The sequence below is a fragment of the Acinonyx jubatus genome, chromosome B1 (assembly GCF_027475565.1).
Source record: "Acinonyx jubatus isolate Ajub_Pintada_27869175 chromosome B1, VMU_Ajub_asm_v1.0, whole genome shotgun sequence".
NCBI lineage: Eukaryota > Metazoa > Chordata > Mammalia > Carnivora > Felidae > Acinonyx > Acinonyx jubatus.
In genome coordinates, this window is record NC_069382.1 from 29061954 (window position 1) to 29087758 (window position 25805).

General features: G+C 38.2%; 1 long non-coding RNA gene across 1 annotated transcript; it reads left to right on the forward strand.

Annotated features, from left to right (window-relative positions):
* Positions 1-230: 230 nt before the first annotated feature.
* On the forward strand, positions 231-5892 carry LOC128314366 (uncharacterized). Its single transcript, XR_008295915.1, has 2 exons — positions 231-3367; positions 3616-5892. It is a non-coding gene; the product is annotated as an uncharacterized LOC128314366 (long non-coding RNA).
* Positions 5893-25805: the final 19913 nt, after the last annotated feature.

Consider the following 25805-nt stretch of genomic DNA (forward strand, 5'->3'; position numbering starts at 1 on the left):
TGCCAAAAGTCACACAAGTAAAAACATCTGGGATACATATATTTGTTGGCTTATTGTCTAACTTTGGGCCAGTCATTTCAGCTAAACAAATGGAGAGATAGGTGCTGGCCCCAAATCAAGTTTTAGAAGACTTCTTTCCTAATATTTGCTGCTGCTTAAATTAAGTCATTTTTTCTGTTTCCCTTGATTCCTCCCCTTCTCTGCATTTTTGTGTTTTTGTTTTGTTTTGTTTTGTTTTGTTTTGTTTTGTTTTTTTGAACTTGCAGAGCCTTCTGACATTTTAAGTAGAAGGTTGCAAATGCTTGTCTTAATGCTTGGCATGTCCCAGAAAAAGATCCTCACCTTGCCACATCCTATAAATATTTCCTGTGTACATGGGGATCACTAAGCGCATGTGCACGCGCACATACACTTGCATGCGCACACGCACCATCCAGGATTCTTCTGAGGATGAATGAATATTCCTGTGCCAAATATTGCATGAGAATTTGGGCAGTCCTTTGGCAGGTTGAACAATGCTTATATTTATGCTCTCTGGCTAGATCATTGCTTGACCTTCCTGTTCTCGGTGAAGGGCATTGTTTTCTAATCAAGATAATTTAGCTACCCTTGGGGTGATATTTAACACTACAATTGCCTGAAAAGTGCCATGTTTTCTTAAGGAATCTTTTTCCAGCATCTAGAAATTTAGGCAAAGTTGAAAGAAGGGACAAGAAGAAACATTTACGGTACATCTGTTTTCTGATTTTGTATGTCATTTGAGTTTTACACAAATTTTCTTAGGTTAGTATTATATCCATTGGACTGACAAGGAAACCAATGCTCTAGTTAGTTGAGGACCTTGAAATTCATTAATAACAGAGCTCTCTTATTGTCAAGCCTGTGTTGTTTCCCCTAAACCAAGTTGCTTTCCTAAAGAGAGTTTAAAATTTTGAAAATAAACAAAGAGGATGGTCATTTATTGCTTATGTTTCTAGAAGTTGATACATAAAGTCTTATGTAATTACTACAAGAATCCACCTTCCTCTTCTTCCTGCTTTTCAAGATTACATCACCACTTATATTTAGTATTTACATTGTAATTGCCGATGAAAATGTTGCTTGCTGCTGAGCCCATCATTGCACTACAGTTGCTGTTGTACCGTACTGTAATGAACAATCCTTCATTTGTTTTTTCTGGAGTTTATGATCGCTTTAGACTTTTATCTCTCTTGTTTTCTCTAAACCTACTATCCTATTCATTCAATTTCTCTGTCATATGCCTATCCATAAACTTAAACCTACATCAATTTCATTTTGTTTTTCATGGCGATGTCTCTTTCCCTCATCTCCACTGATGCCCTCCATCTTCTGTGTCGATTTCAATGAGACGCTTTCTGAGTTTACTGTTGGAGCTGTGGCCTTGTTACTTTCTTTATTCCTTGTTTTGGGACTTCACTTTCCAGCTATCCTGCTTCCAGATCTTATATCTTCCCCCTCCTTGTTTTTCCTCTATGTATAACATATTCTCCAGGAGCTTCCAAATAAGAATGCTTATGAAATAAATGGTTAGATCTTGCTTATCTGAAAACATCTTTATTACACCTTCACACTTAGAGATTGAAAGTCATTTCCTCGTAGAATTTTGAAGATTTTTGCTCTTCTGTCACTTTTTTTTTTTTACACTGTGGTTTTTGAGAAGTCCAATGACATTCTTATTCCCAATCCTTATATTTAATTTGTTTCTCTTTTGGATGGTCTTTTATCCCAAATGTTCTAATATTTAATAATGATGTATATATTTTATCTTCTTGTTGTTTTAGGCATTTAGTGCACCTAAAGGGGTGCATGGGGGGAGTTTTCTTGTCTTGTTTCTCTGATAACTTCCTTCACTTCATTTTGTCTCTAATATTTCACTTTCAGGGATTTGTATGAATTTGACATTGGATCTTCTGTACTGATCTTTTCTCTCCTGTTTTTCTAAACTATCTTCTGGTTTTCAGTTTCTTGGAACTTTTCTCAATTATCTTTCATCGCTCTCCTGGTATTTTAATTTTAGGTATCCTACTTTTAAGTTCTAAGAGTACTAAAAAAAATTTTAATGTTTATTTTTCAGAGAGAGAGGCAGAGTGTGAGCAGGGGAGGGGCAGAGAGAGAGGGAGACACAGAATATGAAGCATGCTCCAGGCTCCCAAGTTGTCAGGACAGAGCGCATTGCGGGGCTTGAACCCACAAAGTGTGAGATCATGACCTGAGCTGAAGTCAGACACCTAACTGACCAAGCCCCCCGGGCGCCCCATCTAAGAGTACTTTTTGTTGATGTGTTCTGATTATTCATTTCATACTGTTTCATGCAGTAGTAATGTTCTTATTTAAGAGGCCATACATCTCTTTAACTGAAAATTTTCCAACAATGTTTTTTCCACTCTTTATATTGTCTTAATTTTCTTTTGGTGACTTTCCCCCCCTGTTTGCTTAGGTCTCTTCCTTTCACAATGAAGGCTTTTCTCATTCATTGGTGACTTCTGTTGCCCACTTATATTTAAGAATGCAACATTGGAAAGCATACCGGAACATCTGTGCACAGGAACAGGGCTTGTGAATGATTGGAGCTTATCACAAAGTGATTAGTGAGAAAGTTGCCTTTTCTTTTTTTTTTTTTTTAATTTTTTTTTTTAACATTTATTTATTTTTGAGACAGAGAGAGAGAGAGCATGAACAGGGGAGGGGCGGAGAGAGAGGGAGACACAGAATCTGAAACAGGCTCCAGGCTCCGAGCTGTCAGCACAGAGCCCGACGCGGGGCTCGAACTCACGGGCTGTGAGATCATGACCTGAACCGAAGTCGGACGCTTAACCGACCGAGCCACCCAGGCGCCCCAAAAGTTGCCTTTTCTATAAGAAGCACACCCAATATTAGTATCTGCTATATGTTTTCTAGGGCCATTCAGTTTGCCAGTTTCCCGCCTAAGGATCTCGAGTCTGGTTGCAGGCGTTCTAGAACAGGGAGCTGGCAGTCTCCGTTCAGCATGTAGATTCTTACTAAATCCCATTTTCATTCCATCTTCCCCTCCCTGCCACCCTTTGCAACCTGCTGTACCTTTGTGTGAAGCGTGATGCTTCATTGACTCAATTTCCTCAGCGGTAAAAATTCCAGTCTGTTACGGAGATGGTGGTAATATATGTCATCTAGCTGCACAGTAACGAGGAGCCAGATAGTATTAACACCTTGTACAGACTTTCAACTAATTCTCTTGTTTTTCCCATACACGTTACTCCTTATCTTCCAGGAAAACTTCTGCCTTTGAGTTCTGACCTTTCCTAGATATTTTTCAGGCAAACTTGCCCGTACCTTGTCTATACACCTGTTTGCTGGCTCCCAAGTTAAGGTTTCCTTCATTTTATTTTATTTTATTTATTTATTTTTTTAACGTTTTTATTTATTTTTGAGACAGAGAGAGACAGAGCATGAACGGGGGAGGGGCAGAGAGAGAGGGAGACACAGAATCTGAAACAGGCTCCAGGCTCTGAGCCATCAGCCCAGAGCCTGACGCGGGGCTCGAACTCACGGACCGCGAGATCGTGACCTGAGCTGAAGCCGGACGCCCAACCGACTGCGCCACCCAGGCGCCCCAAGGTTTCCTTCATTTTAATTAATCACTTGGCACTCAGATACTTTTTGCTTTGTCTTCCACAAGACTGTTAAAAATTCTTATCTATTGGCAAATATCCTTTTGTTTGCTGCATTCTTATGGGTTTATAAGCATTTTAATTTTTTATTGCCATTTTAGTCGCATTTCAGGAAGGGGAGTAAGTAGAAGTGTGTGATCCATGAGTTGCATTCAACCAGTATCCAGCCCGTATTATAATTATGCTACAACAGGTCCCAGGTTCTGCAGCAGTAGCTCTAGATAGAAGAAAAGTGCCTCTTTTTTATGAAAACATACAGTGCAATTTACAGCAGCTGTCTTTCCTGTACAGTTCTATGGAATCTGAGTCAAAAGAATTTGGCGATCATTTATTCTAACCCTCTCCCTGATACCAAAGTTATATCCCTAATAGGTGATTTTACAATCCTGACTCAAATCTCTCCAAGGATGAGGAACTTATTTTCACATGAAATGGTCCATCACATTTTCGAGTCCTGTTGTGTCAGAGTTAGTGCTTCAAAAGTGTCTCCTGAATTTAACTCCTGAGTTTAAGACCTGAGTCCAGTGAATAACAGTGACTTACTAAGTAGCATTATAAACAGCAGGGGGTGGGATTCCAGTCTTTCTCAGTTTAAATAGATGATATCTGAGTTTGTCAAATGTATCAAACTCAACTCCTTACATATGGCATTGGTGTGTTTCTCATCCACGTCTCAACACAGCCCTGTGGCGTCGACTGAAGGTACCTGAAGGCATCAATCTGGATTTCACAGTAGCAAGGCTGATTGCTTCAGTCTTACTGAAAGTTCCGTTTGTTTAATGAGGAATATTTAGAGAATATTTACAGAGATTTGTTTCTCATATGAAAACTTTCAGAATTGAAAGAGGCTTTATTTGCTGCATATTGATCAACTCGTTGAGTGATCATTTCTCCTTGTTGTGGTCCACATCAGAAAAATGCAATCAGCTAGAATAAAAGCAAAAAAGAAAGGTCCTACCAGATGTTTCTTATCTTATTTTTTATGTATAATTTGGAACACTGGGGTAAAAGGATCTTTGTCCATCTTTTGACTTTGTCATAAAAAGAACATTTGAGGGCCCTTTGAAATACTTTTGTTTTTATGTTTTTTTTATTGAGGTACAGTTGACATGTATTAGTTTGAGATATGCAACATAATGATTTAATATTTGTATATATTGTGAAAGGATCACCATAAAAACTCTAGTTAACATCTGTCACCATAGATAGCTACAAAATTTTTTGATGAGAACTTTTAAGATCTACTCACTCAGCCACTTTCAAATATTTATTACAATACTATTAACTGTAGTCACCTCGCTATACATTATATCCTCATGATTTACTTTTTGGGAAAGCAGAATTTTGTTCCTTTTGACCCCCTTTACCCATTTGCCCACCCCCATCTGCCGTCTCTGGCAACCACCACTCTGTTCTCTGTGTCTATGTTTGCTTATTTGTTCTGGGAGGGGGGTATTTCTGCTTTTTTTAGATTAGAAGAAGTGATATCATTGGTATTAGTCTTTTTCTTTCTTAGCATAATGTCCTCAAGTCCATCCATGTTGTCACAAATGGTAAGACTTCCTTCTTTTCATGGCTGAATGATATTCCTGTGTGTGTGTGTGTGTGTGTGTGTGTGTGTGTGTGTGTGTGTGTGTAGACATACCACATTTTCTTCATCCAGTCATCCACTCATGAACACTTAGGCTGCCTTCATTTTTGGCTATTGTACACGAGGCTTCAGTGAACACAGGGGTGCATACATCTTTTCAAGTTAGTAGTTTTTAATTTCTGCAGATAAATACCCAGAAGGAGAATAGCGGGATTATATGGTAATTCTATTTTTTAATTCTTTGAGGAGCATCCACACTGTTTTCCACAGTAATTGTGCCAATTTCCATTCTTACCAATAGTGCCCAAGGGTTCCCTTTTCTCCAGATCCCTGTCAACACTTGGTATTTCTTGACTGTTTGATACGAGCCATTCCAACATGTGTGAGGTGATATCTCATTGTGGTTTTGATTTTGCATTTCCCTGGATGTTTGGAGATATTGAGCACCTTTTCATGTGCCTGTTGGTTATCCATGTGTCTTCTTTGGAAAATTATCTATGTGGGTCCTCTGCCCATTTTTTATATTGGATTATTAGTTGTTTGCTATTGTGTTGTATCGGGGAACTTTTAAATGGATTTTTTTTAGCAACCCCAAATGGCCAATGCAAGCCACTGTGTAGTTGATCTTTTAAATTATTTTTTGAGAGAGAGAGAGAGAGAGTTCAAACAGCGTAGAGGGAGAGAGAGAGGGAGACAGAGGATCCGAAGCGGGCTCTGCACTGAGAGCAGAGAACCTGATGCACGGCTCAAACCCACAAGCTGTGAGATCATGACCTGAGCTGAATTCGGATGCTTAACTGACAGCCACCCAGGTGCCTCCTATATGACCCTCAAGTTAGAAGTGAAAGTGTGGTTCAGTGTATCAAATAGTGGAATTTGACTTCTAGCACAGGCTTTGTCACAGGCCATGTGGTCCTGAGTGAAACTCTGATGTCATATGTTTGGGTACTCTTAGGCAACTGGGAGCAGGCCTGTTCATTTTAATGAAGTGGGCAGAGGGTAGGCGTGAAGTGTGAGATAATAAGACAGGCAAACAGGAAAAAGAAGAAAGGAAGAGAGAAAGGCAATTAGGGAGTGTTGAGATTTTAGAGGCAAATTTCTATATCACTGATATAATTTCAGTAATTTTCTTAGCTCTTAGCTATTTCATTCATTCATTCATTCACTCATTCATTCATTCAGCATGTATTTATTGTGTGCCTACTCCAGTCCAAACATGCTTCTTTGAACTCAGAATGCAGCAGGGAATGAACCAGTCCTCATGGAGCTACATCTGTATACCTGGAATCCTAATCAAAAGCAAGAATTAGGAGGAGATGGAATCAGCCATACATCCAGTAATACTTGCTGAGAGTTCTGTTGTGGGACCACAGAGAACATAGAGAAGGGAAGGGGATTAGGGTATCTCAGGGTTCAAGGAAAGTTGAATTTTAAACTGGGTGGTCAGGTCACTAAGGATGCAGCGTTTTCAGTAAAGATCTGAAGGAGGTGGGTGAGTAATCAGTGTAGATCTGTGGAAGAAGTGCATGCTGGGAGGGGGATCAGCAAATGTGAAGGCAGGGTTGGCCGTGGAATGTTTGAAGTAGAACAGGCAAGCTGGTATGGCTGCTGCCCACTGAGTGAGGTGGCAGTGAGGTCACAAGGGTAAGAGTTGTGGGTCACCTGGGTGGCTGTCAGTTAAGCATCCGAATTCAGCTCAGGTCATGATCTCACAGCTTGTGGCTTCGAGCCCTGCATTGGGCTCTCTGCTCTCAGTGTGGAGCCCGATTTGGATCCTCTGCTTCCCTCTCTCTCTACCCCTACCCTGCTTTATCTCTCTCTCTCTCTCTCTCTCTCTCTCTCTCTCTCTCTCTCTCTCTCTCTCCCTCTCTCTCAAAAAATAAATTAACATTAAAAAAAGGAGAAAGGTAAGAGTGGGAAACACAGATGATGTTGGCCCCTGTTTGCAATGATGTCAGCTCTTGGTATAAGATAGCAAACCATTATAAGATTGTGTGCAAATGAGTGGCATGATTAGACTTATTTCAACTAGATTATTGAAATTATTACATCATTAGCAGGATGGTTTTCTAAGAACATATCATTTCGATTCATCTGCAGGTCAGAATGAATCCATGAAAAACAAAATAGACTCCCTTCTGGGACAGAGGTACTGATTACATTTATTGTCCTAGAGGAAGCTCTTATCCATCTACCAGTCACAGTAGCTTCTAACCCTGAGCCACAAAACAAATTACTTTGGATGGTAACTGGACTCTAGCCTTCTCATTTGCAAACTAGGAATAATAGTATCTATATATTAAATGATCTAGTAAAATATCAGAATCAAATAAGAAATGATACTTGGGAAAATATCCAACAGTGCCTGAGAGAGAGGATCTTTAAAAACGTTAGCTGCACCCTCAATGGATTGTAAAAATAAATAAATTTCAAACAAACAATGTAAATGATGGTAAGTGTGAAACTTTTGATCATTTTGAATATATTTTTTGTGTGTACTCTCTTATGAGACTTTTGCAAATCATCTAAAGTCCTTAGAAACTGAAATAGTTCATACCAACAAACGTAGTTTTTTTTTCTTAAGAATGGCTTTCTTAATCACAATTGTGTTTAAAACTATATCTGTAAGGATGATTGCCAAAGTGGTAAGTTGTTTTTTGTTTTTGTTTTTGTTTTTGTTTTTTTAGAGAAAACACATGGAAACAAATATAAAACAAAAATGAAAGGATGGATGAATGAATTGTGCAAAAATAAATGAAATGCTAATGCAGTCTTTTTTAAAATTTATTAATTGTGTGTGTGTGTGAGAGAGAGAGAGGGAGAGAGAGACAGTATGCATACACACAAGCAGGGGAGGGGCAGAGAGAGAGGGAGAGAGAGAATCCCATGCAGGCTCTATACCATCAGCACAGAGCTGGACACGGTACTCGAACCCACTAACCACATGATTGAGAAAGTATATGTGATATATTGTTAAATAAACCAAAGATTTGCTTTTTTCTTTATTTACAAATATCCCTGAGTTGATTCTACATCACTTATGGAATCAAAAGTGGACAGTACATATAATTTAATCAATCGTAATGGAGTAGAGTTGCAGAGAAGGCTGGAAAGAGCACATGCAAAGAAAGAATCTACACAGTATCTAGACTCACAGAAGCTCAGTGCTGCTAATTTTTTTTTCCTGTTTTTCTGACCACATGTAATTATTTGCTAGGGAGCAGAACTGAAATTTGATGAGAGGTTTGTCATGTTGGGAAAAAATTTTCAAACAGAGATTTGAGATAAGGAGATACAAATGAATGTTTTAAATGAGAAATGAAATGTAGGAATATTCACCCGAATTCCAGTTTTCTCCATTACCTTGGCAAAAAGTAGCCTGACTTCCCTGTATTCTAAGTGGAAAAAGGAGCAAACTCAGAGAGTCATTTTATGCATTACATGGTCATTTAGCAAAATTGTGCATTTGCCTATTAGTGCAGTTCACTCTTTTTACTTTTTCCAAGGAAGGCGAGAGTTGCGGTGACTGAATATTGCTGAAAGTGTGGATTATTGGCCTAGCTGGTTGGGTTTCTCGTGATCAGCTTTCTCAAGATCACTCCCCACCCACAAGATTTCAAGAAAGAAACAAAAATAAAGCAAGCAAAAATTAACGCTAATGTGGTTAGCATTTTAAAATAATTAACCCCAGTTTTATTGGAAGGTGATGGAAAAGCACTTTGAGATTTTTCTGTTTTGGTAGCAGAGAGCTCACAGACACCTGTATATGTCCCGCACCACTCTGGAGAGTCATGTCACATCCTTCATTATGCAATCGATCCTTCAGGCATTAGTGGCTCCTGTAAAGCCTTCGGAAGTGAAAGTCAGGGAGGATACACAGCTAAAATCTGATATTAATTAAATACCTGTTAGATTAAAAGGGGGAGGGGCATAAAAGGGGAACTTGAAATTATTGGGGTCAAATACCTCCACAAATTCCCCAAAATAAAAAATAAACAAGCTTTATTTTCACAATGTTGACCGTTGTTTTTTTTTGTTTGTTTGTTTTTTTGTTTTTTTGTTTTTTTTTTGAGAATGGTTGACACAATGTTACATTAGTTTCAGGTGTACAACTTAGCGATTTGACAAGTTCATACATTATGCTGTGTTCACTGCAAGTGTAGAAGCTTTATTTTTTTTAAGCTATAGATTTGGGGAATATTTAGAAGACTAGCGTTTCCTTTTTTCTTATTCTAAATATTTGTAACTGCCTTCTCTGTAGCTGATTGAATTTTTTATTACTGTAAAGGCAATACATCTCTCGGACCAGAATTATTACCCTAATTATTGTGAAAGGAAAACCATGCCTGGCTAAAATGACTGAGTGCAGGGCTTTCACCATAATCCATTTCTTCTGTTAGTAAGTGTGCATTACCAATTCCAGTGTGATCTTCAGTACTATAAATAGTACCATGTTCCCTTTTTCCGCTTAATGTGTAAATGTCAAGGGTATGGAAAATGACATTTTGTTTTTTAAAATAAATTTTTATAACATTTTAAAGACAAAAGCGCCACTAAAAATTGGGGTATGATATTACAGGTAATTTTAAATTTTTTTTAATAACTGCTTTGCAATGTTTTCTACAAAAAGATGTAATACTATTATCATTAGAAAAAATGACTGAAAAAGCAAAACACATACCTCCATATTTTAGAAGATATTTGAGTGCCACTGCGTAATGCCTTTTATTATTTATTTATTTACTTACTTACTTATTTACTTACTTCTGGGAATTTTGGTCAAAATTTTAAGCAAAATAGGCTGTTATCCTACCCTGTCAAACATCTCTGCCCCCATCAGGAGCTACTCTGCTGTTCTTGCCTGTTCAGTTGGGAACAATCTATTTCCTTCTCCACTTTTAGCTGATCTGTATGAATGAAATGTGATTAAATCTAACAAAACTATGGAAGCATCCTAAGAGCATATGGGGAGCCTTCCTGTAGTGCTAGTTTGCTATTTCTGTCTAATAACAAATTTTAAAATCCAATTAGACAGTTTGAAAAAAGGAAGCCCAAGTTAAAAATATCTGACTGTTTGATTCAGCCCAGTGGGGAATGGTTTATAGGACAGTCATTCATGGTGACTAGGATCTTCGTGATAAGAAACTCTTTTCTCTAGCCCAGTAGAATAATACTTTTTTTTCCTCCTCGTACTGCTCCTGACGCTTCCTACTTAGTTATATCACATTAAAGAGTAGATATTCTCACTTCCTCTACAGGAAGGAAAATCACGATGATTTTCCCACATAATACCATCCTTGTGTGTTACAAGACTGGGGTTGACCTAATGGGAACACATACAGATGGTTTAGGAAATGAGACATGATTTTTCACACAGTGGTTAATGCATGAGAAAATGCCCAGGTCTGTCTAATGTCTACATGTGCTCATTGAATAATTCTTAAATGACCCTATTTGGTTTGATTTCTTAACTATATTAGAAATAGATGAAACAATTATAAAATCATTTTTCACCTATCATTTTAGCAGGTGGAATAAAATTCCTCACTGTAATGGAGGTTGTAAGGACATGGGTACTCTCAAACATTGTTGGTAGGAGTATAAAGTGGTTTAGTTTTTTAACTGTTTGTGAAAATATAATTATTGTATAAAATACTCTAGCCTAGGTAATATAATCAGAGATACAGTGAAAAATTGTGTTTGTAGATGCTCATTGCAGTAGCATTTATAACAAGGAGAAACCAGAAACAACCTAAATGTGCAAAAAAAGGGAATGGCAAAGTCATGAGAGAGGCAATACATACAGTGTTGAGTGAAAATGTATGCACTCTTAACCTGGGGAAATTTAAATATACTATAAAGAGCTGGACAAATATGAACGTCCCTCAAAATGCATAATGATCTCTACAAAGTAGCTTATTTGATCGTTTTTATTTTCTTATAAATACCTTTTAGTCTTGTGCAAATTTCCTATAACTAGCATGCATACCATAGTTTATCCTATAAAATAGTGCAAAATGAACACGGAGACTAAGATCATGGGCTTCCAATGAAGGTCCAGGTTTGAATCCTCTCTCTGCTGTTTACTAACTACATAATTTCAGAAAATTATTTAACTTCTCTGACTCTTCAGTTTCTTCATCTGAAATACTAGATACTAATGCTGTCTACACCTTAAGGATATTGTTTGCATTAAGTAAGTTCCTTTGTATGGGCCATTTTAGCAATGAATGTCCAACATAAAATATATGTTCCATAAGTCATCACTGTTGTTATTTTTTGTTATAAAACAGAAATGCTACAATTACATTGAAAATATGGCTAAATGAAAGGGCAAAGAAAAGCTCATTTCACTGTGTTTTTTAGCAGCTTTATTGGTATAATTCTCATACTATAAAATTTACCCATTTAAAGTGTATACTTCCATTCTACTACATTTTGCCAAATGATTATTTAAGGAGCTCTGTCGAAAGAATGTTATTTTGAGAAGTAAAAATTTGTCTTTTATTTAGTTGAGCAAAACCCCATCTACAGAGATCACCCTCATGTGATTCTCTTTCTTCCTTTGGTGAAAGGGGAAGGGAGGAGGCTTGGTGATAAACTTTGTGCTTTTCAGTGGAAGTTTCATGAGTGTCATAGACCCCAAGAAACACTTGTGGGTCAGCCAAACAGCAGCCTTCATGTTCTGGGTCTCACAGCTGTTACCTGGGACAGGAACTAAACTGGAGTAAACCTACTTAGGGGGGAAGGGAGTTCTTCCCTCAATTTTCAGTTTATGAATTTTTGCTTCTTCATATTCTTCTTCTGCAAATGAGTTTCTTTTTTTTTTTTTGCTATTTATTTAAATTCAAGTTAGTTAACATACAGTGTAGTCTTGGCTCCAGGAATAGAACCCAGTGATTCATCTCTTACATATGGCACCCAGTGGTCATCCTGAAAAGTGCCTTCCCTAATGCCCATCATCCATTTAGCCCATCGCCCCACTCACCTCCACTCCAGCAAGCCTCGGTTTGTTCTCTGTCTCTTATGGTTTGCCTCCCTCTCTGTTTTTATCTTAGTTTTCCTACCTTTCCCCTATGTTCATCTGTTGTGTTTCTCAGATTCTGCCTATGAGTGAAATCATATGATACCATTTTATGACTGACTTATTTCACTTAGCATCATACCCTTCATTTCCATCCACGTTGTTGCAAATAGCAAGATTTCATTCTTTTGCGATGATGAGTAGTAGTCCACTGTGTGTGTGTGTGTGTGTGTGTGTATACACACCACATCTTCTTTATCCATTCATCAGTCGATGGACATTTGTGCTTTTTCCATAATTTGTCTATTGTTGATAGCGCTGCATAAACATTGGGGTGCATGTGCCCCTTCCAATAAGCATTTTTGTATCCTTTGGATAAATTCCTAGTAGTGCAATTGCTGGGGCATAGGGTAGGTCTATTTTTAATTTTTTGAGGAACCTCCATACTGTTTTCCACAATGACTGCACCAGTTTGCATCCCCACCAACAGTGCATCCTCCACATCCTTGGCAACATCTGTTGTTTCCTAAATTGTTAATTTTAGCCAATCTGACGGGTGTGAGGTGGTACCTCAGTGTGGTTTTGATTTGTATTTCCCTGATGATGAGTGATGTTTAGCATCTTTTCACGTGTCTGTTAGCCATCTCATTGTCTCCTTTGGAAAAGTGTCTAGTCATGTCTTCTGTTCATTTCTTCACTGGATTATTTGTTTTTTCGGTGTTGAGTTTGAAAAGTTCTTTATAGATTTTGAATAGTAATCCTTTATCTGATATTTCATTTGCAAATACCTTCTCCCATTCTGTTGGTTGTCTGTTAGTTTTGTTAATTGTTTCCTTTGCTGTGCAGACGGTTTTTATCTTGAGGAAGTCTCAATAGTTCATTTTTGCTTTTGTTTCCCTTGCCTCTGGAGAGTTGTCAAATAAGAAATTACCACATCCTAGGTCAGAGAGGTTGCTGCCTGTTTTCTCCTCTAGGATTTTGATAATTTCCTGTCTCACATTTAGGTCTTTCATCCATTTTGAGTTTATTTTTGTGTAAGAAAGTGGTCCAGTTTCATTCTTCTGCATGTCGCTATCCAGTTCTCCCAGCACCATTTGCCAAAAATCTGTCTTTTTTCCATTGGATACTCTGTCCTGCTTTGTCAAAGATTAGTTGACCATATATATGTGGGTCCATTTCTGAGTTCCTATTCTGTTCTATTGATCTATGTGTCTGTTTTTGTGCCAATACCATACTGTCTTGATGATTATAGCTTTGTAATACAGCTTAAAGTCCAGAATTGTGATGCCTCCAGTTTTACTTTTCTTTTTCAACATTACTTTGTTGGTGGTCTTTTGTGTTTCAATACATATTTTAGGATTCTTCACATATCTCTGTGAAGAATACTGATGTTATTTTGATAGGAATTGCATTGAATATGTAGATTGCTTTGGGTAGTATTGGCATTTTAACAATATTTGTTCTTCCAATCCATGAACATGGATGTTTTTCCATTTCTTTGTGTCTTCAGTTTCTTTCCTAAGTTGTCTAAAATTTCCAGCCTACAAATCTTTTACCTCTTTGGTTAGATTTAGTCCTAGGTATCTTATGGTTTTTGGTGCACTTGTAAATGGGATCAATTCCTTGATATCTCTTTCTACTGACTCATTATTGGTGTATAGAAACGCAACAGACTTCTGTGCATTGATTTTATATCCTGCAACTTTGCTGAATTCATGGATCAGTTTTAGCAGTTTTTTGGTGGACTCTTTTGGTAGAGTCCATGTAGAGTATCCATGTAGAGTATTGTGTCATCTGCAAAGAGTGAAAGTTCGACTTCTTCCTTGCCAATTTGGATGCCTTTTATTTCTTTCTGTTGTCTGATTGCTGAGGCTAGGACTTTCAGTACTATGTTGAACAACAGTGGTGAGAATAGACATCCTGTTATCCTCCTGATATTAGGGGGAAAGCTCTCAGTTTTTGCTTGAGGATGATGAGTCTTTGGGCCTTTCATATATGGCTTTAATGATGTTAAGGTATTTTCCTTCTATCCCTACTTTCGAGGATTTTTATCAAGAAAGGATGGTGTATTTTGTCAAATGCTTTTTCTGCATCTATTGACAGGATCATATGGTTCTTATCCTTTCTTTATTAATATGGTGTTTCACATGGACTGATTTGTGAACATTGAACCAGACCTGCAGCCTAGGAATAAATCCCACTTGAGATCATGGTGAATAATTCTTTTAATGCACTGTTAAACTCAATTTGCTATTATCTTGTTGAAAATTTTTGCATCCAGGTTTATCAGGGATGTTGGCCTGTAATTCTCCATTTTAGTGGTGTCTTTGTCTAGTTTTGGAATCAAGGTAATGCTGGCTTCATAGAATGAGTTTGGAAACTTTGCTTCCATTTCTGTGTTTTGTAACAGTTTGAGAATAATGGGTATTAACTCTGCTGTAAATGTCTGGTAGAATTCTCCTGGGAAGCCATGTGGCCCAGGACACTTATTTATTGGGAGATTTTTCATAACTGATTCAATTTCTTTGCTGGTTGTGGGCATTTTCAAATTTTCTATTTCTTTCTGTTTGAGGTTGGGTAGTGTGAGTTTCTAGGAATTTGTCCATTTCTTCCAGATTGTCCAGTTTGTTGGCATATAATATTTCATAGTATTCTCCTGTACTTGTATTTCTGTGGTGTTGGTTGTGATCTCTTGTCTTTCATTCATGACTGTATCTATTTGGGTCCTCTCTTCTTTTTAAGAAGTCTGGCCAGGGGTTTATCAATTTTGTTTATTTTTTCCAGAAACCAGCTCTTAGATTTATTGGTCGGTCTGTTCTACTGTCTTTTTGGATTCTATATTGTTTATTTCTTCTCTAATCTTTATTATTTCCCTTCTTCTGCTGGTTTTGAGCTTTATTTGCTGCTCCTTTTCCAGCTCCTGTAGGTGTATGGTTGGGTTGTGTATTTGGGACCTTTCTTGCTTCTTGATATGGGCCTGAAATGCAATGTATTTTTCTCTTAGGACTGTCTTTGCTGCATCTGAAAGGGTTTGGACTGTCATGTTTTCATTTTCATTTGCTTCCATATGTGTTTTAATTTCCTCTTTAATTTCCTGGTTAACCCATTCATTCATTAGTAGCATGCACTTTAGCCTCCATGTATTTGAGGGCTTTCCAAACTTTTTCTTGTGGTTGTTTTCAAGTTTTATAGCGTTGTGATCTAAAAATATGCATGGTACGATCTCAATCTTTTTGTACCTGTTGAGGGCTGATTTGTAACCCAATATGTGATCTCTTCTGAAGAATTTTCCATGTACACTTGAGAAGAATGTGTATTCTGCTGCTCTATGATGAAATGTTCTGAATATATCTGTTAAGTCCATCTGGTCCAATGTGTCATGCAGAGCCATTGTTTCCTTATTGATTTTCTGTTTAGATGATCTGTCCATTGTTGTAAGTGGAGTATCAAAGTCTTCTACAATTATGGTATTATCAATAATTTTGCTTAGTTCCTGATTAGTTGATTTATATATTGGGGTGCTCCCAAATATTTACAATTGTTGCTCTTCTTGATGGATAGACCTTTCATCTCTTGTTACAGTCTGTTTTAAAATCTAGTTTGTCTGGGGACTCCCGAGTGGCTCAGTTGGTTAAGCCTCTGACTTCGGCTCAGGTCATGATCTTGAGGTTCTTGGGTTCGAGCCTGCATTAGGCTCTGTGCTGACAGCTCAGAGCCTGGGCCCTGCTTCAGATTCTGTGTCTCCGTCTCTCTCTCTGCCCTCCCCTGCTCATGCTCATTCATTCTCTCTCCCTCTCCCTCTCTTTCTCTCTCTCTCAAAAATAAATAAACATCTAAAAATTTTTTAAAAATCTAGTTTGTCTGATATAAGTATGGCTACTCCAGCTTTCTTTTGTCATCCATTAACAGGACAGATGGTTCTCCATCCCCTCACTTTCTATCTGCAGGTGTCTTTAGGTCTAAAATGAGTGTCTTGTAGGCAGCATATAGATGAATGGATCTCTCTCTCTCTCTCTCTCTTTCTTTTTTAATCCATTCTGATACCCTGTGTCTTTTGATTGGGGCATTTGGTCTATTTACATTCAGAGTGATTGTTGAAGGATATGAATTAGTGCCATTGTGTTATCTGTAGATTTCATGTTTGTGGTAAGGTTCTCTGGTCCTTTGTAGTCTTTTCTGCTTTCCACTCAGAGTCCACCTTAGAATCTCTGGCAGGGCTGGGTTAGTGGTCATGAACTCCTTTAGTTTTTGTTTGTCTGGGAAAGGCTTTATCTCTTCTATTCCTAATGAGAGCCTTGCTGGATAAAGGATTCTTGGCTGCATATTTTTCCTATTCAGCATATTGAATACTTCCTGCCACTACCTTCTGGCCTGCCAAGTTTCAGTGAATAGCTCTGCTACTAACCTTAGGTGTCTACCCTTGTAGGTTAAGGACCTTTTGTCCCTAGCTGCTTCCAGAATTCTCTCTTTATCTTTGTATTTTGCCAGTTTGACTATGATATGTCATGGTGTTGACTTGTTTTTGTGGATTTTGAAGAAAGTTCTCTCTGCTTCTTGGACTTGGATGCCTGTTTTCTTCCTCAGATTAGGGAAGTTCTCAGCTATAATTTGTTCAAAGAAACCTTCTGACTCCTTTTCTCACTCTTCTTCTGGAACTCCTATGATATGGATATTGTTTCGTTTCATGGAATTACTTAGTACTCTAAGTCTCCCCTTGTGATCTAGTCATTTCCTTCTCCTCTTTATTTTAGCTTGATTATTTTCCATAATTTTATCTTCTATTTCACCTATTCTGCCCTCTGCTTCTTCAATCCTCCCTGTCACTGTATCTTTGTTTTGCATCTCAGGTTTAGCATTTTAAAATTCATCCTGACTAGTTCTTAGGTCTTTGATCTCTGTAGCAAGGGTTTCTCTGGTGTCTTCTATGCTTTTTACAAGGCCAGCTAGTAGTCTTATGACTTTTATTTTAAATTTGTATTCATATATATTGTTTATATCTGTTTTCAGCAATTCTCTGGCTGTGCTTTCTTCTTGACATTTCTTTTGGGGAGAATTCCTCTATCTTGTCGTTTTAGCTAAGTTTCTGTCTTTTGCATGTTTTTTAAAAATTTTTTTTACCCTTTATTTATTTTTGAGACAGAGAGAGACAGAGCATGAATGAGGGGAGGGTCAGAGAGAGAGGGAGACGCAGAATCAGAAGCAGGCTCCAGGCTCTGAGCGGTCAGCACAGAGCCCGACGTGGGGCTCGAACTCACGGAGCGCGAGATCACGACCTGAGCCGAAGTCAGACACTTAACCAACTGAGCCACCCAGGCGCCCCTGTCTTTTGCATATTTTGAAAGCTTGTTATGCTTTCTGCATCTGAGAGTACCTCTGTAGTAAAAAGGGGTCATCCACTGTCCAGGGCCTGGCCCTCCAGGAAGTGTTTCTGTTGTATGTTGCCTGCACTCTGCTGTTGTGTATCGTCTGCTCTTTCCCACTGGTCAGTCCTCTGCAGAGCTCCTCCTTGCTTGTCCTGGTGGAGTGTTTGGACCTTAACTAGGTGTGCTTTGGTTAGTTTGTTGAAGTAACCCTCAATCCTGACAAGTTGTCTCTCTCCAGCTGTGGAGGTCCTTCTGCCACTCTGCAGACCTATTTCCTGGGTGATCCAAGTGATCTGACCTCAGTACAGCTGTGTTTGAGGGATGAGGAAAATCTGGGCCCCCTGACTTCTCCACCATCTTAACTGCCTCTCCTGCAAATGAACTTCTTTACATGGTTCCTACACAATATGATGAACACAAATGATTAGGAAGTATTTTGTTAAGGATTAATTCTTGAAGAAATTACTAGTGAAGCCAGAATGTAGCCTGAAGATGCTGTAAAGCATCAGTACTTAACCTTTTTGGTCTGAGAACCCCTTTACACTCCAAGACCCCAGAGAGTTGTTTTCTTCTTCTTTTTTTTTAATGAAGAATACCCAAAGACACATTTTTATTAGTCACCAGAACAATCACATGTCATCACATGTCATGTAGCCACTGGAAAATCCCACTGTAGATTTGTAGAAGAATAAGACTGAAACCAGCAAATCACACCCTATTATTGTTATGAAAATACTAGTCACCTCACAGACTGCCAGGAAAGGTCTAGGGATCTCTGAGGAACCCCGCACCACACTTTGAGAACTCCTGTTATAAGGTGTTTTTCCCCTTCCCCTCTGCCACACAAAACTACCTCTAGGACACGGACTTGTCTAAGGCCACAGTGCAGCCAGCTCTGACACTTTTAAGCTAAGAAAAGATGAACTTCATCACAAAAGCCACAGTGGTCGAAAGCATACACCAACTAGATTTTCTTTCTCCAACTCCACCGACCATCTCATTTAGCCGCTGTAGTAGCATCCGCTGGTCAGATTTATTAAGGACCAGTAAAGGGGACTTAAAAGACCCTGTTTGCGGAAAGAGGGTCTCACAGTCGCCAGTACCCATTAAACTCTGCTTTATCTCCATCTGGAGCAGCAGCCCAGGTCAGATCATTCCTGTGATGTTCCCTCTTTCCTTTTCATTCACAGATAGACTATCTGTTCAGGGAAACGGGGGAAGAAGTGAGTGAGAAGAGATGGTACATACTGGGCACTAATTTGTTAAGTACATTTGTGGGATTTTTCCCCTTTTTTTCTTGGTTGATCACAATAATAATACACCTTCTCTATAAAACATAAAAACAATACCTAAGTATAACGAGTAAAAAGAGAAGAGAAGCTAAGTGGCCCCTGCCCCCAACCTAAGTGCCCCCCCTGGCCCAAATCACATTTCTCGGAGATAACTGTATCAGTTTGGTGTACAATCTCACAGTCCTCTGTTGCAAGCATAGATAAATTGGAGGGTGGGGTGGACTGCTGCTTTGTTTTGCTTTTTCACATAAACAGTATTATCTCAGAGATAGTTCTGAGTGTCAAGTACATGCATGTCATTTTTTCAAAGCAACGCATGTATGTCACAATGTGGGTGAAGTAGGTTTATGTAATCATTCACTGATTGAAAGGTATTTAGGTTGTTAACAGTTTTCCTATTTTCTAAACAATGTTGCCATGCGAAGAAAATCCCTTAGGCATAATAAATCTTTGTCACCTGTTAGAGTCCCAGAAGTGGAATGCTGGACTAAAGACATCCTCGCTTTAAAATGTGAGGGCCATTACCCTCTAGAATGCATTGCATATCAGTTGACACAACTGACCGTAGTTTCTGAGGAGTTGCATGTGCCACACCATGCATAACACTCACTGCACATGCTATCCCTTTGAACATCGTCCAGTCTAATGGGTGAATTATGGTGTCTTTTCCTTGTCATTTCTCTGATTATCAGTGAACTTGAACGTCTTTTCATGTTTTTATTGGCCATTTCTATTTCTTCTTCCCAGAGGAATTTGCCCGTATATTAGGCCTATTTTTTTGCAAGGCTGTTTGCCTTTTTCCAACAGATATACGTAACCTCTTTCTAAGTACTAACACTTTACTTTTGTTTCGGATACCTTCCACCACTCTCTGGCTGTCATTTAACCATGATTATACTTTCTTTCGTCACATAGCAGTTTTTAATTTTTATGTGCATATATTTATCAATCTCTTTATTTAAAGTTTCTGAGCTTTTTCTTTTCTTGGGAATTGCTCTTCCCAAAAGTATAAAAATACTGTGCTTGGGGCACCTGGGGGCTCAGTCGGTTAAGCATCCAACTCTTGGTTTTGGTCCAGGTCGTAACGCAAAGTTCATGGGGTCGAGCCCCACATCAGGATCTGTGCTGGTGGTTCAGAGCCCGCTTGAGATTCTCTCTCTCTCTCTCTCTCTCTCTCTCTCTCTCTCTCCTCCTACTCTGCTCTCTGTCTCCCTCTCTGTGTCTTTCTCTCTCCCTCTCAAAATAAATAATAAACATTAAAAAATAAATAGAAAATTAGAAAATAAAAATACTATGCTTTCTCCTAGAGCTTTTATGACTTTAATTTCTTAGAATTATATATTTTTGCCCATTTTATGTATTTAAGGCTATATCTTTTAAACAATGTGAAGTACGTATTTAAGTTAATTTTTTCCCAAATGGATGGCCATTTGCTGTAACGCCATTTAGTGAGTATTTTATTCTTTGCCCACTCATTTGAATTGCCACCTTTAACACAGGGATGCTGTGTACCTTCACCATAAAAAGTGTGTTTCTAGAGTCAGACTTCTGTATTTCAATGGCAGCTTTGCCACTTAAAATTTATGTAAATTCTGATTAATTTTTCATCTTTCCTGCCCCTCTAATTTCATGACTTTAAAATGAATAACATTGTCATTATTATTATACCATGTGAGCATTAAATAATATACTTATAAAACACTTTAAATAGTGCCAGCCACTTTAGGAGTATTCAAGAAAGTTAGCTCTCATTAAGTTTTCACAGTTCCACATTCATCTGGGATCTGCTCTGGGTCATCTATGGAAGCACCATCAAAGAGAACTGTGTAGAATGGAAGGGTTTCATATGTGCACCATCCAGTGGTGACTAAAGTGACTGAAAAATCTAAATTTTTATTTCACTTAATTTTAATTTGAAATTAAGTAGCTACATGTGGCTAGTAGCTACCATATTGGACACAATGTTTGCCTTAGGCTTCCACTAGTTACGCTATTATTAAACTATTACACTTTACTATATGAAACAAGTTTTATCGAATTCCTCAGTAAGGATTATTATCGGGACCATATTTTGAATTTAATCAAATGATTTTTCTCGCACCATCAAGAAGAATATATAACTTTTCTTCTTTAATCTGGTTGTGAGCTGCTAGGAACGATAAATCTAGTTCCTAATTGGAATCAACTTATTCTTCAAATCTTATTGGTTCTTATTTTATTCGTTGACCACATGGTTAAATTTGATTGGATGATTTTATTTGGATGATTTTTTATTTGGATGACTTTTCTACAGTCATATTGGAGATTATCTTAAATTTGCTTTGTGCTGTGAATGGTATCAGGGTTTGTTGGCCTGGGAAAATAAATTGGGAAGTTTCATATTCTAATTTTTTTAATGTTTATTTATATTTGAGAGAGAGACAGAGTGTGAGTCGGGGAGGGGCAGAGAGAGAGGGAGACACAGAACCCGAAGCAGGCTCCAGGCTCTGAGCTGTCAGCCCAGACCCCAACACTGGGCTTGAACTCACAAAACATGAGATCATGACCTGAGCTGAAGTCGGATGTTTAACCCACTGAGCCACTCATGTGCCCCAGAAGTTTCATATTCTAAACTATGAAACAGTTTAAATACTGGAGTTATCCATTTTTGAAGGTTTAGAACCGGGAATAACACCACCTTGGCTTAATAGGTTGAGGTGTGTAGGGTGAAGGGCTAGATTTTTGTCCGCCGTAACTGTTTCTTTTCTGGTGATTGTCTATTCTGGCACCATATCCTTTCATAGGGCAATTTTGAAATCACTGATGTTCCAAAGGATCTGTCCTTGGATAGTGTCTTAGCTCGGGCTTCTATAACAAATTACCATTGTGACTAGGTGGCTTAAATAAGAAACATTTATTTCTCACAGTTTGGGAAGTTGTAAAGTCCAAGATGTAGGCACTGGCAGATCCTCTCTCTGGTGAGAGCCTCATTGCAGGTTTGCAGATGGCTGTCTTCTCCTTATATCCTCCCATGGTGGGAAAGGAAAGGCTGGCTCTCTTCGTCGTGTTATGAGGACACTCATCTCATCATGGGGGCTCCAACCTCAAGAAGTCATGATCTTCCAGAGGCCCATCTCTCTTGGGTTCCAATGTATCAATTTTGGGGAGACACTGACATATGGTCTATAGCAGGTTGCAATATCTCCCCTCAGTAATAGCCTTGACTCATAAGTATGTACTTCAAATAAGGAGTTAGAGATCTATACAAAGATTTATCTTGAAGCATGTTTATCCCATCATTTTCAGTAGAGTCAAATTTGAAGCAATTACACTGGTTAAATAGATATTATATATCCATTAAAACCATTCTGTAGAAAAATGATTTCATTCTCATCAGACTGATAGATTACACAAATATTAATATTGCGTTTCTTTGGATGTTAGCATTTGGATTGTTTTCCTTTTATGTCTTTGCTTTCTTCAAGTTTTCTATAAAGAACATGTTTTTTTTTTAAATTTTTTTAATGTTTATTTATTTTTGAAGGAGAAAGAGACAGAGCCTGAGCAGGGGAGGGGCAGACAGAGTGAAACACAGAATCTGAAGCAGGCTCCAGGCTCTGAGCTGTCAGCACAGAGCCTGACGTAGGGCTCAAACCCACTAGCCATGAGATCATGACTTGACCTGGAGTCTGATGCCCAACTACTGAGCCACTCAGGCGCCCCTGTTTGTGTGTGTGTGTGTGTGTGTGTTTTAAACAAAAGTCAGAAAATCAATGGTTGAGTTTAATTCAATTAAACAAAACAAACCTGCTGGGCACTTCCTATGCTCTAAGCACCATGTAAAAACTAAATTGAGTCAGTGCCCACTGCTTATATAATTCACAGCCTAATGAGGGAGACAGCTAAAATATTATACTGCAAAGAAGGCAGAATAGGTTAAGTGCTGTGGAAATTATGTGGGGACTTGCTGATTTGGCCAAAGGCCCTATTCCCTTTCTTTACTTCAGATCTTCCTGGTAGGTATTCTAAAAGAAAGTGTAGAGTAGGGTTGCCAGATAAAATGTAAGGTACCCCGTCAAATTGGAATTTAAGATAAACAATGAATAACTTCTAACATAATTATGTCCCATGCTTACGTACACTAAAAATATATATTGTCTATCTGAAATTCATATTTTTCTGAGCTAAATCTGACAACCTCACTTTAGGAATAAATTATAACATCTTACGTTGCAGCAGGCAGTATTTCACAACTCTCCGACCACTAGTTCTGTAAAATTCAGCAAAAGTAACTATGTGGTCACAAAAGATAGTGAAGCCCTGCATGTGCTAACTCCCCTTTCACAAAGCTATAATTTAGAGTAATATTCATTTATTGTAACCACCAGGTAGCCCGGACACTGACCGTGCAGATTTTTGGCCGTTAACATCTCTGCAGCCATACTAAGAAGGAACTGGAGATCCACGCACTACAGTTTATACCCCTGAGCGTTTGCTGTGTACTGGACACCCTTTAGTGCTTTACATACCTCATTTCATTAAATCCCCATGCACCTGTGAGGAGCCTATTGGGCTTCTATACATGATGAAACTGTGGCTCAGAGAGGTTAAGCAGCTTGCCCAGAATCACACAGTAGTGGCACAGCCTGAATCTACCGCCCGTATACTTACTCAGTAGAGATTCACTACATGCACTAGCCCATCAAAAGCCCTAAAGAGTCTTTAAAAAAATTTTTTTTAAGTTTATTTATTAGAGAGAACACACACGCATGAGTGGGTAGGGGGAGAGAGAGAGGGAGAGAGAATTCCAAGCAGGCTTCACACTGACACAGTGCAGAGCCCCATGTGGGACTCCAACTCACGAACTGAGCCAAAATCAAGAGTCCGACACTTATCGCGACTGAGCCGCCCAGGCACCCCAAAAGCCCTAGAGAGTCTTAAAGAAACCTTTTGACTTTGCTTACATGACCAGTTCCTCTTACAGGGCACCATAGAACATGCTGGCAGAGTGTTTTATGGTTTACCAAGAACCTTTATATAATTTTTAAAAATTTTAAATATTTTTGGTTTCAGGGTTCAGTTTCACAAATCCATTGGACTTAAAAGTAAATTTTTAATTGTCTGAAGATTTCTCATTTTTCCTGAGCAGTTTGGTTCTTTGTGTTTTCCAGACTCTTTCCTTGTCTTCTTTTTAATAACCCAAAGTCTTATAAGAATACCCTTACATGGAACTACCTTTCACCATAAAATGGACTCTTCAGAAAATTCCACAATACTTCACAGACCTAGCTACCACTCAAACAAGATAATTTTGAAACTCTTCACTCTGTGCAATTATTCTTATTTAAATATATAACTGGAAAAGTCTGGGTCAACTATGACTGTTGTTCGAGTTTTTACATACTGAATAAGCCCACAGCTAGCCAGTAATTCTTAATGCAAATAATTGTACTGGTGAACAGAGGATATCAAAAGAACTGCCTAAATTCAAGTATTGCCTGTGTCACAAACTAGACTTATAATCCTGAGCGTATCAAGGCTTTGGGGCTAAATTACCATAAATATCTTAAATTACCGAATTAGCCGGAATAGAGTAGATAAGAAAAATTAAGATTCAGGGAGATTTGTTATCTTGCCCAAAGTCCTAACTGTGTAATTGGAGAAATGCTACAACTGAGTATGGAGGTTGACAGTTGTAATTTTAACACTTGCCAAGAAAATATTGCGCATAAACAAAGTATTTTTCAGCAAAGTTCTTAGATACATTTGTTTTAAATATCAAGAATTACTTCAAATAAAGCCAAGAATGATTTGAAATACAGTGATTTCCCTTTGTTGTTTATATACTATGATTTGATGGTATGTGATGTAAAAGTAATTACCAAGTGACTACTAAAAATAAACTTATTAAAAGTGGTTGTTTAAAATGTTCTTTGTGCCCCCTATTTATTCTAGATAGGTAGGTTTTTAAATTAGCTTTAATAAGATCATTATTTTTTCTATAAATTCAACTTTGTTCCCAGGATAGAATTCTAGGTACCTAGTGGGATGGTTAATTTTAGGTGTCAGCTTGACTGGGCCGAGGGGTACCCGGATATTTGGACAAACATCATTCTAGATGTTTCTGTATGGTGTGTTTGAATGCGATTAACATTTAAATCACTAGAGCAAGTAAAGCAGAAAAGCAGATTGCCCTCTATAATATTTTGGGCCTCGGTTGAAAGACTGATTAGAACAAAAAGTTGACTTTCCCCAGAGTAAGAATTCTCCTGCCTGATGACCTTTGAACTGCAACATCTTGGCTCTTCCTGGTTCTACAGCAGCTTCCATCTTTAGATTCAAACTGCGACTTCATTTCTGCAGACCTTGGGCTTGTCCACCTCCATAGTCACATGAGCCAGGTTAGGACAAAGTCTACTGGTTGGAATCAGCCCATTCAAAGTAATTATAATCCGAAACCAAATTTATATTATCATTCATCTTTAAGGCAATGTTTTTCAGCCTTCTTTGCTCATTAAAAACATTTGAGGCACTTTTTAAAGTGTGGTCCATTCTACAAAGTTTGATTTGATTGGTCTGGAGAAGAGCAGAGGCAAAAGTTCCCTGGGGGTTCTAATGCACAACCAAAGATGAAGCCAAAGAAGTGTTAGTTACCCTGCATTAGTTACCCTGTTAGTCAACACAGTGCCAGCCAGTTTTTCTAGGCCAAGAGTTGGTTATTTCAAAGCTCCTCTGGGAGAGTTTATTTAATACCAGAGAAGTCATTTTTTTCCCCTGTATCTACTGTGCAAATTCTTTTGATAGTATAATTTCCATCCTTTTATGAATAGGATGCTCTTATTAAATCCTCTTATTTAAAAAAAAAAAATTAAAAAGCTGAGCCTTTTA